At 47.2% G+C, this 17,448-nt stretch overlaps 1 long non-coding RNA gene and 1 other non-coding gene across 3 annotated transcripts; both read left to right on the top strand.

The window, feature by feature from the left end:
• Positions 1-6,996: 6,996 nt before the first annotated feature.
• Positions 6,997-13,906, top strand: LOC138568457 (uncharacterized). Of its 2 annotated transcripts, none has more exons than XR_011302798.1 (2): positions 6,997-7,142; positions 13,561-13,906. It is a non-coding gene; the product is annotated as an uncharacterized lncRNA (long non-coding RNA). The 2 variants fall into 2 exon arrangements; XR_011302804.1 differs by lacking the exon at positions 6,997-7,142 and adding an exon at positions 7,145-7,261.
• On the top strand, positions 7,643-7,716 carry TRNAN-GUU (transfer RNA asparagine (anticodon GUU)). Its single transcript has one exon. It is a non-coding gene; the product is annotated as a tRNA-Asn (tRNA).
• Positions 13,907-17,448: the final 3,542 nt, after the last annotated feature.

Here is a 17,448-nt window from a genome sequence, read left to right on the forward strand (position 1 = left end):
TTATAGAGAAGCAGCAATAATTGGGCTTGAGATTTTTCATTTGGGCAGCTAGCTAATTGTTTTTAACTTTAAGGCCATCCTCCACCAAGCCAACATTCCAATGCGCAGCTAATCTAAAACCGAAATATTTTGCTTCTATTACATGCTGAATATTCTGTGACTGCATAAACCATCTATATGATATCCCTTTCCTCTTTCCATTACAAAATCTTATTATAATTGTTTTTCAGGGTTAACCATGAAGTCATTAGTGGAAGCGTATTCACTAATTGCTCCCAGCAATTGCTCTAACCACCTGGGAGCAAAATCGACGAGCAACACGCCATCCACATATGCTATCAAGCTTATTTAGTGGCTACCAATTTTTGGGCTTGCTAGAGCATGTTTATCTAATGTTTCCCTAAAATCAGATAAATACAAGAGAAAGAGAAAAGGGGCAAGAATACAGTCTTGACTCACTCCCCTCTCTGTGGCGATAGGTCCTGAAAGATCACCTTGACTATTTAAACAGACCTGGATGTTAGTATATCGATGAAGGTAGACCAGAATTGCAAGTAGTCTCGATGGAATAACCGAGGTCCTCAGCTTTTGCCACAGTTGACCTCTATTGATTGGGTCGAAAGCCTTGCTAAGGACCGCCATGGCTACAAACACGGGAGGAGACAATGCCTGCCAAGCGTTATCTCTAAATATATTTACCAGCAGCCCATTTAGGGTTGTAGACATGCCTCGCCGGAAACCGGTCTGAGCACTATCCAGAATACCTTGTGTCTCTGCCCTGCAAAGATTTTACTATCCGCATCAAGAAGGGCGATCGGGTGGTAGTTGTTTGGATCCGCTTGGTTGCCCTTCTTGTGAATCGGAATGATAAATGCAGATTTCCAGCTCTGGGGGCACTGCCTCTTCGAAATTATGTTTGTAAAGAGATGGAACAGAATCATAGACCACGAGTCAACATTGGCCTTCAGAATTGAATTTGATAGCCCATTTGGTCTCGCAGATCTTGAGCTGGAAGATTTTGTAATAAGTTCACGGACAACCAGCAGCAAACCACAGTGAGATCAGTCAACATCCAGGTGAGCGTTTCCATGTCGCATACAATTTTCCCAAACACAGATTCAAAGTGAGCGTGCCAAAGACCCTCCGAAAAAGAGTTCGTTTGGATGGAGGATTGGGAGATATTATTACCCTTCACTAGGGACCAGTAATTGCATGTGTTTTTTGTAATCAAAGTTTTCAAAATAAGCTCAACTTGATGTTTGAATTTTAGATATAGATTGGCTCTGTTCCAATTTCGATATTCTAAAAGCAGTGCTTTCTTTTCCATTATGAAAACGTCCCCATCCAAGTTTAATTACTCAGAGCTTTTAATCTTTTCCTAAATTCTCTCTTTCGATTCCAGGTTGATTGATCAAACTGATATTTATGGCCAGTGATTTTCCTTATCCCACTCCTTTCTGGTTTATCTAATTCCCATAAGAAGTTTGTACATTTTTCTGGTTGACACTGTTCCATTAAATGTCCTTTTGATATGGCCCTGACAGATCTTTTAAAGTTTTTATTTAACTTTTGGCTGTCTCGTTTAAACTTAACCAAACGATTTCCCTTCATATTCACCAAAAAGATCCATTTCGTGCCTTCTTTCAATCAGATATGTTCCATCTAACATTCTCAGGGTAAACATGTTATGATCACTTCTCTGGGTGGGTCTTACCTCCGTTCCAGAGCTAGACAAAAAGGTCTCTTGAAAGAATTATGTAAACAATGACTGAGGTCCCTTGATTTTCCCCCCATGTCGAGGCTGAAGTTAGGTCGCCATTTAGATTATCATTACATATAATCAAATCCCAACCATTGAAGAAATCGAGCCATTTCTTGCCGTTTAATCCCAAGAGGCACCTCCCATGTATTCAGTGCCTTCGGTCTGGGCAACACGAGTTGAGATCACCTTCTCTCTGATCTACTGCTTCAGACAGGATTCTAGATATTTCTTCCAAAAACTCATTTAAAGAGGAACGTGAGGGGTTATAATATGAAATAAGGACAACAATGCTCCTTTTACAATGATTGATGTGACACTCCATCTTTATTGCCAGAATTCCATAATGGGCATTTGTTATTTTTATCACCTTTTTGATTTTAGAATTTTGGCAGGCCGATATTAGACCACCAGATGGACGACCACCTTTTTCATGGGCCGCTAGTTGACAAATGGTGTTAAAGCCATCCAAACTTAATTCTGTCAAGAGCCAAGTTTCTTGTAATAGAATTGAATCAAAAGAGCCAAAGATAAGTTTACTTGTGTCATCCTCAATAAAACTCTTATAACCCCTTGTATTCCAGCACAAGACATCAAGACAACTGTTCACTAAAGTAATAGTTCTTTTCGTCTACTTTCTGGAACACTTGGGTCAGAATCTCTGGTAGCAGAGACCACATCTTACTTCTACTGTTTTCCCCTTCGTCCTTTGACTTAGTCTGCTCCACTACTGGCTCATGATCTTTATGTCTATTTCCACGTATACCCATATTCCTCCCCAATGTTCCACATTGTTGATCGTTACTTTATCTTTGGTTTGTTAGTGGAAACTTTGATGCCTTTTATTTGGAATACTCCCCCCTGCTGACAGGAGGGCATTCACTCCCAAACGGGACTGTAGTCCAATTTCCACTATATGTGTAATGTTGTCATAGGGAAAATGAATATAGTCGATGTCATAAATTGAGAATAAATACAGTTCTGGGACTTCTGTTACCAACTTCAAAATGGATTGCCTATTAAAAAAGTTAGTTGGTCCCCAGTATTAGGCTGCTGTTCCATCTATATACGGGGCCGAACAAAGAAGGAGTTTAAAATATCGTCCTTTCGATCTGCAGCTTCAGCACCATCGGTCAAAGTAGAGCCGCCTGTATTTAACGGGGCCTGTGAAAGAGGCTCCTGCTGTAGCCTGTTTGCCGTTGGGGCATTTGGCAAATGTAAAATATTTACCTGATTTTACACTGATACATTGTCAGAAGAGGTCCCTAGAAGTGACCTTGTTTCAGATCCCTGGCTCGTCTTTAATTTATTCTTCCCCATAAGAAATATCGGAGCCCATTGTTCCATCTGTAATTTTATTTTATTTTCTGTTTTCTTGACCACTTTAGCTCGGACTGGATCCAGAAGACCCCAATCCACCTGGGTCTGTACATTAACACCGCCGCTGGATTCTGGACATTTTTTGGGCTCCCATCTTTTCCATTACAACAATCGGACCAGATTCAGATTTAGGCCCAACATCTGTATCCCTCAAACTGGCCTTCTGTCGTATATTTCCGGATACTGGTGAATGGCACGGTTCTTGCTTTCCTTTAATGCAATGCTTTCAAACCTACCTAATTTATCTCCAGTGTCTTTATTTTGTCTGACAAGTCCAGGTTCCTCACATACTTTCTAGAGCCCTTAACATTTTCCCCATTTTCGAAGATTTATTTTTATTTTTTATTTTCTTCCCGTTTCCAGCAAGGCTGGCATCACACTTAGGCATTTTCTCAGTTATCTGACAACGGGAATTACCGACAAATGGTGTCTTCTCCTTTGGCTGTCCACGATTTGGATAAAACTCATCTGGCTGAATTTCTTTGTTATATGTGGTAAAATCAGAGTGGTACATTTCATCGTGACCAAAATACAGAAAAATACCTTTTTTATTTTTATTTGTGGGAGGTCCCTCCCTGAGCCCTCTGATTTTCTAGCCTTATAACGCCACCCAATCCCCATCCCGGCTCATTTTAACCCCTTTCCCCACTACCCTACATATATTTAATGTTTTTGGCGTTTTTCTGTATTATGATCTTTGGTGAAATGTACCACTCAGAAATATTTTTGGCAAAATGATTGGGTACCAATTTCTTGTGATACTGCTCTGGAGCCTGCTGAGTCTCTCCCCCTAATCTTTGTCCAAAATCTTCGGCAATGAAGTCTCCAAAGTTCCATCTGCTACATCTATGGGTTCTTCTCTAATTGGATTTGGGGGAAGATGAGCTGCAAGCAAACAATGGTGTAATTCCATCACATTAGAAACTCTTTTGACTTTCTGCTTTATGGCCTCCATGGAGGAAGTTGCCTTCAATTGAAATAGTTCATTCTTGCTGTGATATTTCATCAGCTTTCCATTAACCGCATCCAAACCGCTTTTTAAATGTCCCAGTTCATTCCCATTTACCAGGAGAGAATCTCTGATGTTCTCGTGGAGATTAACAAAAGAACTCAGCACCACATTTAGTGCTGATATGGTTGCAGCTGTTAATTTAATTATTTCATTCATTGCTCTTAGTGTTCCATGCAGGCAGTCATTGTTAGAGGTGTTCTGCACATCTGCAAAATCAGAGGTTAGATATTCAGTTAGTATTGAGGTGGGGTCATCAAGATCTATCCCACCCTCATCCGTATTTTTAATTTCACTCTGATCACTATTGAGAGGGTGGCGCTTTTCACAGTCGTTCAATTCCTTTTCCATAAACGGGAGGGCATCCAGGATACTACTGTCTAACACCCCTAAAGGCACGTCTGAAAGTTCGAATCTTACCAGGTTTCTAGTCCTTGCAGACCTGCCTCTCAGTTTTATAAAGAAATCTCTCATTTTCCTCTGTGATTTGCTAGTGGGAAGAGATGCTTCTGTTACTCCGCTCATGTGCGCAGTAGGGTGAAAATTAAAGCCATTGTGCGCTTGAGTTTTTGCTTCTGTCACGTATGAAGAAACCGGCAGACTCACAGCCACTGGTATTTGTTTCTCCATTTTCTCCTCCATAATAACATCCTAAGCCACAATCAAAGTGTCACACTTGGAGCTAGTAGTCCGACTCCCATATCCCTTGGGAGTTGAAATTCGGCTGGGCAAGCGTTTTTCCCTAGTCCTGGTTTGCAAGGGAATTTACACACTTCCAGCTCCGTGCTCGGCATCCGTGTGTGAACGTTTTGCCACACATGAAATATCACTATCCTCTCCTGTCTGACCAGACCCAGTGAGAGGATCCTTAGGTGGCGCACGGAAGGCTGTATCACTACCGCATCCTCCCCCATCCTACGGCGCTTGGCTGAAGGAACATTTTGCAAGGGAGCTGTAGCCAAAGCTGTAGCCAGGGCTATAGCCTCAGAATCCAGACACAAAGGCAGAGTGCTTGAGACATTAATTGTGTTTATTTGTAAAACCGGTGAATTTTGCAGTTGATGTTTGTCCATTATGTGTCGCTGAGCTTCTTGTTCTCTCGCTTCAGAGTTTTTCATACGTCTAGTGCCACAATCCCAGTGTTTGCCACTGCGCAGGTTGACACACAGCCCAGTCTTTTACTATTTTAAGACAAACAGCCAGAGGCCCAATGTCCATGAGAAAAGAACGGTGCAAAATCCATTCAATGAGATATTAGAGAGCCAGCAGCGTAATAATGCTGCAGGAGCTCAAAGGTACAAGCACCCACAGTCACTCCTGCGCCGCCGCTGCTGACAACACCAAATGCAGAGTCAAAAGTAATTTAACTTTTAGATACACCAGTTAAGCAGGAGCTAGCACAGATTTAGTGGCCACACGGAAGAGACAGATGAATATAATTGATTATGGCAGCACAACGGGAACAGCCAAGGTTTGTGAAGTCAGTGAAAAGTCAGTGAATATAGTATGGCCTCAAAAATACGTGCCGGCTCCCGGTTCGCCGAACCTGCTGAACCGTCCACTTGCGTTCACTTACACTTTTGCTTAGAGGATAGTCCAGAGAAGTTCCTGCTCCACTTTTCCTTGCATAGTGTGTAAAGTGAAGAGTCTCTGCCGCCAATCCATCCACTTGCGTTCACTTACACTGCTGAATGTGGCCCGCTGGTGCTTGATTGCCGAAGAGTTTCCTGCTGTCCGTTGTCTATGTAGGGATGCCTCAGAGGGTCCTTCCTTTGGATTTGTGTGCACCAATGGAGTCGGTGGACACAGAGTTTCTAACCGGGGAGGCAGTGTTTCTGGGAGCCGTTACCTCTGCTCACAGGTTGGCAGATGTTTGGGCATTGCTCTGTTCGTCCCCAATCCTGCAGGTCCGGTTGGATTTGCTTAGTCTCTAGTGTGGTCTAGGATTTCTTGCTCCGGTTCGCTCTGTGTTTTGCCAGGCACCGGACCACTTTCTTCCATCCTTTTTCCCTACTCGCACTGCTCCACTGGAGGAGCTGTGGCACAAGTGTGATATCAAGTGGTCTCTCTTAACTTCCCTGGCCTGGACTACTTCTGTTGGATGGCCAAACTGTTTGTTAGGTTTAGGGGTCCAAAGCCTGGCAGGGGGGCAACAGTCCCTACTATTTGATGATGAATTCGGTAAGTGATTGCTTTGCCCTCTTCATTGGAGCTTCTTTCCTGGCCGGCCTCTATTCAGGGTCATTCAGCTCGAGCCCTGGTGCCTGGCGTTGTCAGTGGCGCTGGATATGCCTATTCAGAACATTTCATCCTTTTACCTAACACTATTGTCTCAACTAGCAAAAGCAGGAGTCGTCCACCTTCGATGAGGGGGTGCTGAGCGCTGGTTCTCATGTTCGAGGGTGACGTGTTTGGTAATCATTGGTGATGGGCTGTTGAAGGAGCCGTCTGGTTGGTCTGTTTTTCTTCATGGATAATTTTTCAACGATGGAATTTGGTAAGCCTCACAAGTAAGTACTGGGACAAATAAGAGGAACATGGAGGTAATGACTGGGCTACTTACCAGTAACCTTCATTAGTCCCAATCTTCCTTGAGACAGTTGTGACACACTTCTCCCTTTCTGGTGCGTTGTGTAAACGGCCATGATGTGTTAGGGGATATTGAACTGACAGGTGGTGGTGGCTGGGGGTTTTATGCTCTTGGTGGGGGGGATGCGTTATGTACGGTATATACAAAAAGATGGAATGGATTCCTGATAGAGAGGTTGGGACCTCACTAGTAAGTACTGTGACGAGGAAGAGGACTACGAGAATGAAAATTAACGGTAAGTAACGGGGGGATGTTAACTCTTAGTTCTCTGTAATAAAGAGACACACGGCGGAGTGGATCAAACCTTCTTTATTCAGATCGACCCGTACCAGCGGTGAACCACCTTCAGCACAGCCTCCAGCCTCCTTCACCAGAACCTCCCTTCAACTGACTTCCGCAACCCCGTAAGTAAACAACTCTGGAACGCCCTGGAAATCTACACAGCTGCCTACCCGAACGGAAGTCCTTGAGCTAGGTTGCACTGAATTTATTTTGGCTATTACTTAGAATATTGAGTGATCGGGTACGTGATATGCGGTTACAAAACGGCAGCAACTGACTATAACTCCCAAAAGGTTTCGTCTTGTTTCCACAGCCACTCTTATTAGTTTGAAATCTTAAAACTGCACCACACACCAATGCATTTCATTGTAAAAAAATATGCTAGCGGGTTCTATCAGCTGTACGCAAGAAGCTCCCCCCAACATTGTGACACTACCTGCGCATATTAACCGTCCCAGCTCTCCTGTACGGTGTACGCATTCCCGCTCGTTTGTCAAGTAAACCAATCTTCTCGTCAGATAAACCATTTTTAAAATGGCGGTGTTGTTTTTTGTTACATTGTATTTTATCATTTCAGCATTTCATTGATGTAAGCTTACTTATGCGAACTTTAAACGTGGCAGTCTCTGTGGCGCAATCGGTTAGCGCGTTCGGCTGTTAACCGAAAGGTTGGTGGTTCAAGCCCACCCAGGGACGCGTCTTTTGCGCCCCACGAAAGGGTCGACTTGTTTTCTACAATGGTCATTTTGCATGACATACGTTTTAGTTCTAGTGTTTTTGTTTTTCATTCAAGTGTAGGGATTTTATTTTTTTATTGTGGCTTGGTTTTCAATTAAATCTTTCACAATTTACCCATATACAATTCATTTACATCGAATCCATAAACGTCATACTTATTTAGAATATACAATTCATTCATTGCCACTAACTTAATCTTTAACCTGGGCCCATATTAACATCTTAAAATAGGAGTGCGGAAGCACAGAGCAGAAAGTGCAGTTTTGCACACCAGCAGCAGTATATGTGAGAACACCTTTGCCAGGAGCACAGTCAAGGAGGAGTATTCATAAGGGTTGACACTAGTTCCCATCCGAGAAACGGACCATTGGTTGCTAGGGCCATTTCTCAGATGGGAAATAGCTGATTCTATGTCAAGACAAGGAGGCGAGCATTATGCTTCATCTTCTCATTTATTTGCTCTCCAGCAGTTTCAACAAAATCAATAAAATAAACACTTTTTTTTTTCAAACTTCCTTTAAAACTTCATTTCCCATATTCCCTAGGTCCCTGTTCCCAGTGTCCTGGTCATGTGACCTAGTCCTTCCTCTTCCTGTAACCTACTCTTCTTTTCCTGCTCTCCAGAGATAAGTACCCTTTTTATCTAGCTTCGTAACACTACAGCATTTGTATGAGGGTTTGACAGTATTTATAGTGTTTATATATTTTAGAAACTATGTACACGAGCATATGAGCGGTGAAGGCAGAGACCGCTCAGCGTATAATTCCGAGTTCGGTGTATGTAGTTTTGATAACGCGGCGGCCCTGTGCTGCATTTTCAGCATATCAGGGGTGGTGCCAGAACGTTCCGGTTTCACAGTGCCTGCAGCGCGAAGGAACCGTGAGCGGACCCGGAGGAGCCTGTGAAGGTCTCCTCGCCTCACGCTCGCAGACCGCGAGCGAAGAATTGACCCCCACCCTTTGGGTGGAGGAGGACAGAGGCTCCGAGCCTGTCAGTGCCGCGGCCCGCTCACACGCGAGCGCGGCAGCAGCCCCCAATCTTGGGGGGGCGGAGCGAGAGCTCGAACAGAGCTCCGCTCGCAACCCCCACCTTCGCGTGGGTGGAGCCTAACGCCGAGAGACCGGCGTTAGGATTGGAGGAGCGCTCAGCCCCCTCCCTTGGGAAGGAGGGGCCGGAAACGCTCCGGAGCGTTTCGCGGGCATTGCGCCCCGGTCTCCTGTCAGTGACACTCGTGAATAGTTTTCCCTGGAGGCACGGAGCCTTCAAAGAAAATACTTTAAAGCAAAACATTGCAGCGTTACAGCTCAGTGAGAGCTTTTCATTACTGCAGTGTCCTGCACTGATTATCACAGAAACTGCCTTACAGCACAGGTGCAACCTCAGGAGAGAGTGACTAGTGGACGTGCCAAGACACCTACACAGGTATTACAGGGCACCAGCCAGCACACATCATGGTTGAATATGAATGGAGTGAGGAGGAGCAAGAAGCCACATATTCAGAAGACTTGGCTCAAAGCTTCAAAGATGTGCTAGGCGAATCACTCATAGAGGCAGTGGCTCTTGCGGTGAGACCCCTGCAGGAACGCCTGTACACAATCGAATCTTTCCTGAGCCAAAGAGATAAAAGCACCACACCACGACCTAGCACGTCCACAAGGGTCGTGCCAGAGGGCCCTCAGGGGTGTAGTAAGGCCCGGAAGAGCACCAACTCTTCTGACCCCCCGGGCTAACTTGACGGGGTAGATCCTAAGGACCCAGAGGCATCCGACGCTTTCCTTAGGCTAAAAGAAGCCTTTATGTCCAAGTCGGGGGTGCCATGCCTCATGACCCCCTACCCAGGGGAAGATAATATGGGAGATACAGAAGAAGAGGTCAATCTCCGACATCCTCGCAGGAGGAAGGTGAGAAAGAAGGAGATGACGGGAGCTTGCCACCTCCAAAAAAGAGGCTGAGAAAGTTGAACAATATTGAGGAGGAAACCTCGGACATGTTTCAGCCAGAGGAGATCAGAAACCTGAAATCCTCAGAATGGGTGCCCTCACCGAGAGTGGCGCGATATGACACAGAGGCTTTGAAAAGCACTGGAAAAGGAGGTGAGGCAAAGGATGAGGGCGGAATGGCCCAGACCGGAACACCCAGGAAAGGTGGCAGAAGCACCGGAATTAGACCCCAAAATGCTAGCTTTTGTAGCTAAGTCAAATAAAGATCCGAGAAAAGGGATCGACCGCTCCTTGAGGAGTTGCCAGGAGAAGGTCCTGGATCTAGTGGGGCCACTGGCAAAGATTATGGACCTGGCAGAACGAGCGAAGGATACAGGGGAAGAGATTGACCCGGAAGTATTGGCAAACTGGGGGGAACGCAAACTGTGCGATATCCTCAGAGCGCAGAAGAGGCCTACTCCTGAAAATAGACCAGAAATTAGGAGACTTACGAGGCGGGCGAAGCGGCTCAGGGCCTGCTTTTTGGCGAAACATTCGGAAAGGAGATGGGGAGGTTCGTAGGGACCTACACCTCGCTGGAAAAAGCACAGGCCTCAATAAGAAAGATCTTCCCCGGAAGGGTTTTTGGAGGGACCGGTCGATACAGAGGCCGAGCGGCCGGTCGCTATCAAACGTCCAGAAGGCCTCAATCAAACAGAGCACAATACTGGGAGGATAAGAAATCAGACATCTTCTTCCAACCCAGAGGCCGTTTCCCCAGAGGAAAGCGAGGCAGAGGTCAAGGAAGAGGACAGTACGTCCCCTCACGTGAGAGCATCCGTATATCCTTCAGTAGGGGGGAGGACAGCGAAGTACTGGGAAAACTGGCGCGCGCTTTCCAACGACGCTTGGGTGCTACAGTCAGTCAGAGGTTTACACATACAATTTATCCAGACCCGACTCAGTACAATGCCCCCAGACCTATAGTGACAACACGAGTAGAGAGAGAGTTGTTACACGCAGAACTACAGAGTCTAGCGAAGAAGCGAGTTATCGAGCCGTGCAGGGCTCCGAAGTTCATCAGCAATATGTTCCTGGTTCACAGAAAAGAAAAAGTGAGACCAGTCATAAATTTAAAGGACATGAACAAGTGGGTAGTCTACAACCATTTCAAAATGGAAGGGACGCACCAGCTGAGAGATACACTCAGACAGGACAACTGGCTGGCCAGAATAGACCTGAAGGATGCATATCTCACGATTCCAGTAGAAAAAGAATACCGATCTTTCCTGGCCTTCGACTGGGACGGGCGATTATGGCAGTTTGCCACGATGCCGTTCGGGTTGGCGTCCGCTCCCTGGGCGTTTACGAAACTGATGAAGCCAGTAGCAGCGGCGATCAGGGAGAAAGGAATACGGATTATCATCTACCTAGACGATATCCTAATAATGGCGAGCAGCGAAGATATTCTCTGCTACCAGACCAGCTGGGTAGCGAACCTCTTAACTTCCCTGGGTTTCCTCGTGAATCTAGAGAAGTCGGAGATGGTGCCAGCAAGAAGGATAGAATTCCTGGGTTTTATCATAGATACCAGGACAGCGACCCTGGAGCTGCCGAGCAGGAAGATCAGAGACATAATAGGGAGATAAGGAACTGTCTCGGCAGCCCGACCACATCTCTGCGAACAATAGCACGGGTTGTGGGCCTGTTAGCAGCGTCGATCCAAGCGATCTTTCCAGGACCCCTGCATTATCGAGCCCTGCAGAGGCTGAAGATAAGACACCTGCAGCAGGGGCTCGATTATCATCAGCAGGTACCGCTAGACCAAGAGTCCAGAACAGAGCTAGAGTGGTGGCTCCAGAACAGGGAGGCATGGAACGGCAGAGCCATTTTCGGCGATCGCCCAGACATAGTGATAGAATCGGACGCCAGCAGAGCAGGCTGGGGAGCCCGATGTGGGGAGCTCCAAACGGGAGGCAGATGGAGTTCGGAGGAGCTCAAGCTGCACATAAACTGCCTGGAGCTATTGGCAGGCTCCTTTGCAATCAGAGCCTTCACGAAAGTCAAAGTGAATTCTTGTATACTGCTGAAGATGGACAACATCTCGGCAGTCAGATACATAAGTCACTTAGGTGGCACGAAGTCCAGATTGTTAGCAGAGATAGCCAAGGACTTTTGGCACTCCTGTCTGCAGTCCGGGACAGCAGTGATAGCAGAATATTTACCAGGCGCCCAGAATGTAGTGGCGGACTGGAACTGCAGACATCTAACAGACTCCAGCGACTGGAGACTAGACAGGGCAGTCTTTCCACAGATAGAAAAGCTCTGGGGACCGATTCACACAGATCTGTTTGCGTCCAGACTGAATGCACAGAAGAGCAGATTTTTCAGCTGGAGGTTAGACCCAGTAGCAGGGACAGATGCCTTCCTCCAAGATTGGAGGGAGGAGATACTCTATGCGTTTCCACCATTCGTAATGATAAGCAGAGCTTTGACGAAAGTCCGCAGGGAGGCAGCGAGTCTGATAATAGTAGTCCCGATATGGAAGTCGCAAGTATGGTTTCCAGCGCTGATGAAACTAATAGCAGACTATCCGAGAATATTGCCACAAAGAGAAGACCTTCTCACGGACCCAGTTGAGTTGTAGCACCCTCTGAGAGCGAAGGGGACGCTGCCGCTGATGGCGTGCAGGATAGCAGGAGACGCTGGAATCTCCCAGGAATTTCGGCAGAGGCTGCGAGTCTCATCGCAGAGTCATGGGCTCCGTCGACTAGAAGGAGCTACGACGCAGCATGGAGCAGATGGTCGAGGTGGTGCAAAAGGAGAGGTTTTCATCCCGTTTCTGCCCCTTTAGTAGAGATTCTGAATTTTCTAGCAGAGCTTTTGCAGGATGGCAAAGCCTATAGAACGATTGGAGTGTATAGATCCGCAATATCAGCAGGTCATACTCCTATAGAGGGAACCCCAGTAGGGGAGAATGTAGCAGTGATTAGGCTTCTAAAAGGGATTAGATTTAGGAAGCCGCCGCAGCCAAGATACAAGTCCCTATGGAACGTTACAGTAGTATTACGGCTACTAGCAGACTGGCCCAGCAATAGTTACCTATCACTAGGCAGACTGTCAGAAAAGCTAGCAATGCTTTTGTGCATGATTTCCTGTAGAAGAGTAGCAGATGTCAGAGCCCTTGAAATAGACAGAATGGTATACGGCCCAGATGGAGGGACTTTTCATCTGGCCAGGAGGACGAAGACAGATTCCGCATCAATATCATACCCGTATATGCAAGAGCATCCTAAATGGTGCGTGGCCACATGTATAAGAGAGCACGTGCATAAGACAGCTGAGCTAAGGCCGATGGGGACGACATAATTGCTGATAGCACGCAGGAAGCCGCATAAGGGCGTAGCGACAGCCACCATAGCGAGATGGGTTAGAGAAGTTATGACGCTAGCAGGAATAGACATGGCGAAATTTGGAGCACACTCAGTGCGAGGAGCAGGAGCATCCAATGCGCTGAAGCAGGGTGCAACGCTACAGGATATACTGAAAGCAGCTGATTGGGCTAGTGATAATACGTTCAGAACGTTTTACTTTAAACCTATTAGCACACTAGCAGAAGCTATGGTAAGAAGCTTTGAACAAGCATAATGCTCGCCTCCGTCTTGACATAGAATGAAGATTCCCCCTGCTAATAGCGCAGGGAGCGCTTGATTCTATTAAAGACAAGGAGGCGAGCATTACTTTCCCGCCCTAGATACAAAGGAGAGACCAAGGGAGGACAAAGTAATGTACTGTGTTATGTATCTGAATGTATAACAAGATTTCCTCTCAGAATAAGGTGTGTATGCGCCACCCTAACATGTATTGTTGTTTCCGTCTTAGGAGACGATCAGAAGAACAGCTGAAGACGTTCAAGAAAAGAACGGGACAAGTTGATCAAGATCGCAAGTTAGAAAGCGAGGGATCGTTTCCGCGGAGGTCTACAGTTTAGAGACTTTCCGGAACAAGTTGACAGTTCAGTATTGGTTATGATTGCAGTTGAAAAGCAGTCAAAGAAGAGGAGGATACAGGAAGAGGAAGGACAAGGTCACATGACCAGGACACTGGGAACAGGGACCTAGGGTTGATGGGAAATGAAGTTTTAAAGGAAGTTTGAAAAAAAAAGTGTTTATTTTATTGATTTTGTTGAAATTGCTGGAGAGCAAATAAATGAGAAGATGAAGCATAATGCTCGCCTCCTTGTCTTTAATAGAATCAAGAGCTCGCTGCGCTATTAGCAGGGGGAATCTTCATTCAGTGTGAGTCGACTAGTTCCCATTAGAGAAATGGCCCTTTTAGCCCCTAGTGGCATAGCTCTCAACCATTTGTGCTGCAAAGGCGGGTGAAATCACCTGATTTTGTTTTTGGGCGGGTGAGACGCCCATTGGAATGAATGGGCGTGCAGAAGGCTTGGCGGGTGATACAGCCCTTTACAAGGCGGGTGACACCCCCCAAAAGCGTGTGAGTTGAGAGCTATGCAGTGGTCAAGTCCTGCATAATAATGGGAACTAGCCTACTCACACTGAGAAGGCTAGTTCCCATTAGAGAAATGGCCATTTTTGCTCCCCTAGTGGTCAGGTCCTCCATAATAATGTGGGTTAGATTACTCACACTGAGAAGGATAGTTCCCATTAGACGTGAGTGGGCTAGTTGCAAACTTCATTCAATCCCAGACTGGACGGCACCTCTCCAAGGTCTTCCACCCTCACCTGGGCTATCATTTTACCCCCCTGCACCTTGTAGCACAAATCACGTGACCCAGGCGTGAAGGCAAGAAAGCCCTGCTTTCTGATCTTTCTTGATCGATCAGGAATCTAACAGGTTTATGATCACCGGTCTGGGGCTGGCGTGTATGTTGGAATTCAGGGGTCCTAAGGCTAGGGCATTTGGGTGCTATAACCTAGAATTAGGACTGGTGGGGGTCGGAGTTGCATGACCTCCTTCTCGTGGGATAGTATCATACAGAGCTACTCAGCCCTCCTCCATGGCCTTGCAGGGCACATTCTTCCCAGATCACGAAGTTTGGCAACTTTTAGGATAATTAATGGTTTATGGATCTCTGTGGCTCTGGCCTTTCTCATCAGTGCCCGGGATACAACCTATTCCTTTCCTCATATTTGCAGCCTAGCCCTGCAATGCTAGCTGCCATGCTGCGTTTAAGCCTTGTGTTTCACTATGGTTGCTAATATCTAAGATGGCGTGTGCCATCTACAAAGCATGATATGATATGATATGGCATTTGTAATGCGCCTATACACAAGTGTTTCAAGGCGCGACGAGGCAGGGGGGGAACAAGGGGAAGACAGACAACGATCCTACTAGGCCAGGTGTCATTTAGATCGCGCAAGTGCAGGGGTAGGGGGAAGGGAAAAAGTGCAAGGGGAAGGGGAGGGGGGAAGTGCAGTACAAGGTAAGTAGAATAAAATAAATAAATAGGGCCAGCTGGTGGCAAGTGCAAGGTAAGTGCAGACAAGTTCTGGGGAGGGGGGGCTGTAGGGATACAGAGACAGTCCCGCAGTGCAGGGGTTGCCAGCGAGGCAGTGCAAGTGGAGAGTGGCTGGGCCAAGGACCCAGGTCGGAGAGAGTGGCCCAGTTGCAGATTCAGTGCAGTTACAGTGAATAATTTAGCAGGGGAGAGGAGAGAGAAAGCAGAAGCAAAGAGGAAGGTTTTGAAGTGCTTCCGGAACCGGAGATGGTTCTCCTCAAGTTTCAGGGAGGCAGGAAGGCTGTTCCAGAGGGAGGCCCCTGCCGCGGAGAGAGATCTACCCCCAGCTCTTTGCTTCGAGAAGCGGCTGACCCTGAGGGAGTTGGAGACGGATGAGCGAAGGGCTTGGGAAGGAAGATATTTAGGAAGAGAGAGTTGAAGGTATTTAGGCCCCAGACCCCAGAAGGCCTTGTGGACAATGCAGAGGGTTTTGAACTTAATCCTTGCAGCCACTGGGAGCCCGTGTAGAGATTTCAGTCCTGGAGAGATACAGTCCCTGGGCTTGAGGCCAAGGACAAGTCTCGCAGTTCTGTTCTGGATGAGTTGCAGAGGGCGGAGAGTGGAGGCAGGCAGATTAAGATAGAGGCTGTTACAGTAGTCCAGTTTCGAGAGAACCAGTGCTCGGGAGACAGTGAGCTTCTGGGGGAACGAGAGGAAGGGAAGAATACCTCTGAGGAAGTGCAGCTGGTAGTGTGACTTCTTAGAGACGTCCGATATATGAGGAGAGAAGGAGAGTGTGGAGTCGAAGATGACCCCGAGGTTTTTTGCCTTGCAGGTAGGAGCAGGAAGAGGGCCAAGAGAGGCTGGCCAGAGGGCTGCAGGGAAGGAGGGAGTGGGTGAGCCGATGAGTAGAATCTCAGTCTTACTGGCATTAAGGCAGAGGTCATTGGCGGCACACCATTCCTGGATAGCAGACAGACCGTCAGAGATGAGGGAAGGAGAGGAGGAGGCCGAGGGTAGCCTGAAAATGAGCTGGGTATCGTTCGCTTAGCACTGAAAGTTGGGGCAGAGAGCGGCGATACGGTGGGCAAGGAGTGCCAGATACTGGTTGAACAGCCAGGGAGAGACATTAGATCCCTGGGGGACACCACAGGTGGAGAAAAAGATGTCAGAGAGGAAGGACCCCAGTTGGACCTGGGAGGGTCGATTGGAAAGGAAAGAGGTCAGCCACGCCAGAGCCTGACCAGTGATACCCAGGTTGACACGGAGACGGTTGAGTAGGATGGCATGGTTGACAGTGTCAAAGGCAGAAGAGAGATCGAGCAGAATGAGAACACACAGAGTGTTGGAGTTGAGGTTCAAGAGCAGGTCCTCACGGATGTTCAGGAGAGCAGCTTCCGTGCTTCTGGCAGCTCTGAAGCCAGATTGATGGTCATGAAGACTACCAACAGATTCAGCATGGATGTTAAGCTGGGAGATGGCCAGTTTCTCCAGGAGCTTGCCCAGGAAGGGAGTGATGGAGATTGGGCGATAGTTAACCGGGCAGGAGGGGTCGGAAGAGGGTTTCTTAAGAAGAGGGTGCACAAGGGAGTGCTTAAGGGGGGATGGGAAGACTCCAGAGTGGTTGCAAAAGTTAGCCAGGGCAGGAGCCAGGGAGTCAATGTGGTCCCTGATAGTTTCGGAGGAACAGAGGTGAACCTGTTTAGACAAGACTTTCATAGATCGGACTTGTCTGGAAACCTCGTCAGCAGGAAAAAGGGGAAAGGCAGAGAAGGAGGGAGGAGGGGTGGCTGCAGAAGGGCCAGAGGAAGAGCTGGGAAGAGAGGGAGGACAGGATGTCCTGAGTTTTAGAGATGAAGTGAGAGGCCAGTGCAGTGCAGAAGGCCTGGAAGGGGACAGGAGAGGTAGAGACTGCAGCAGGGTTGGCAAGCTCCTTGCAGATTTTAAAGAGTCCGGCCGAGTTGTTAGATGCCGCAGATAATGTGCAATAATGTGATTGTGGGGAGGACTCTTAAGAGCTCCCCCCTGGTTTCTTATATTACATTTAACTGCCTTTGCCTTATTCTGAACCTCTTGGGGCTATGGGAAGGTCATCTACCCTTCCCAACATTCCCCCCTTTCGTTATTTCTACATTAACAAACTCCACACTAAGTTCATCTTTATTTGTTCCCCGTCACTGTTCCTCCTCCAACCTCTCAGCCTCTAAATAAGGTGGTGATCCCTCTTTTGGAACCCATGCTCTATATGCATGACACAAACTCTGGCCAGATTGGGCATACTCCTCAGGGGTGCAAGTCATATATAT

The sequence above is a fragment of the Ambystoma mexicanum genome, chromosome 1p (genome assembly GCF_040938575.1).
Source record: "Ambystoma mexicanum isolate Mex_15411 chromosome 1p, UKY_AmexF1_1, whole genome shotgun sequence".
Lineage (NCBI taxonomy): Eukaryota > Metazoa > Chordata > Amphibia > Caudata > Ambystomatidae > Ambystoma > Ambystoma mexicanum.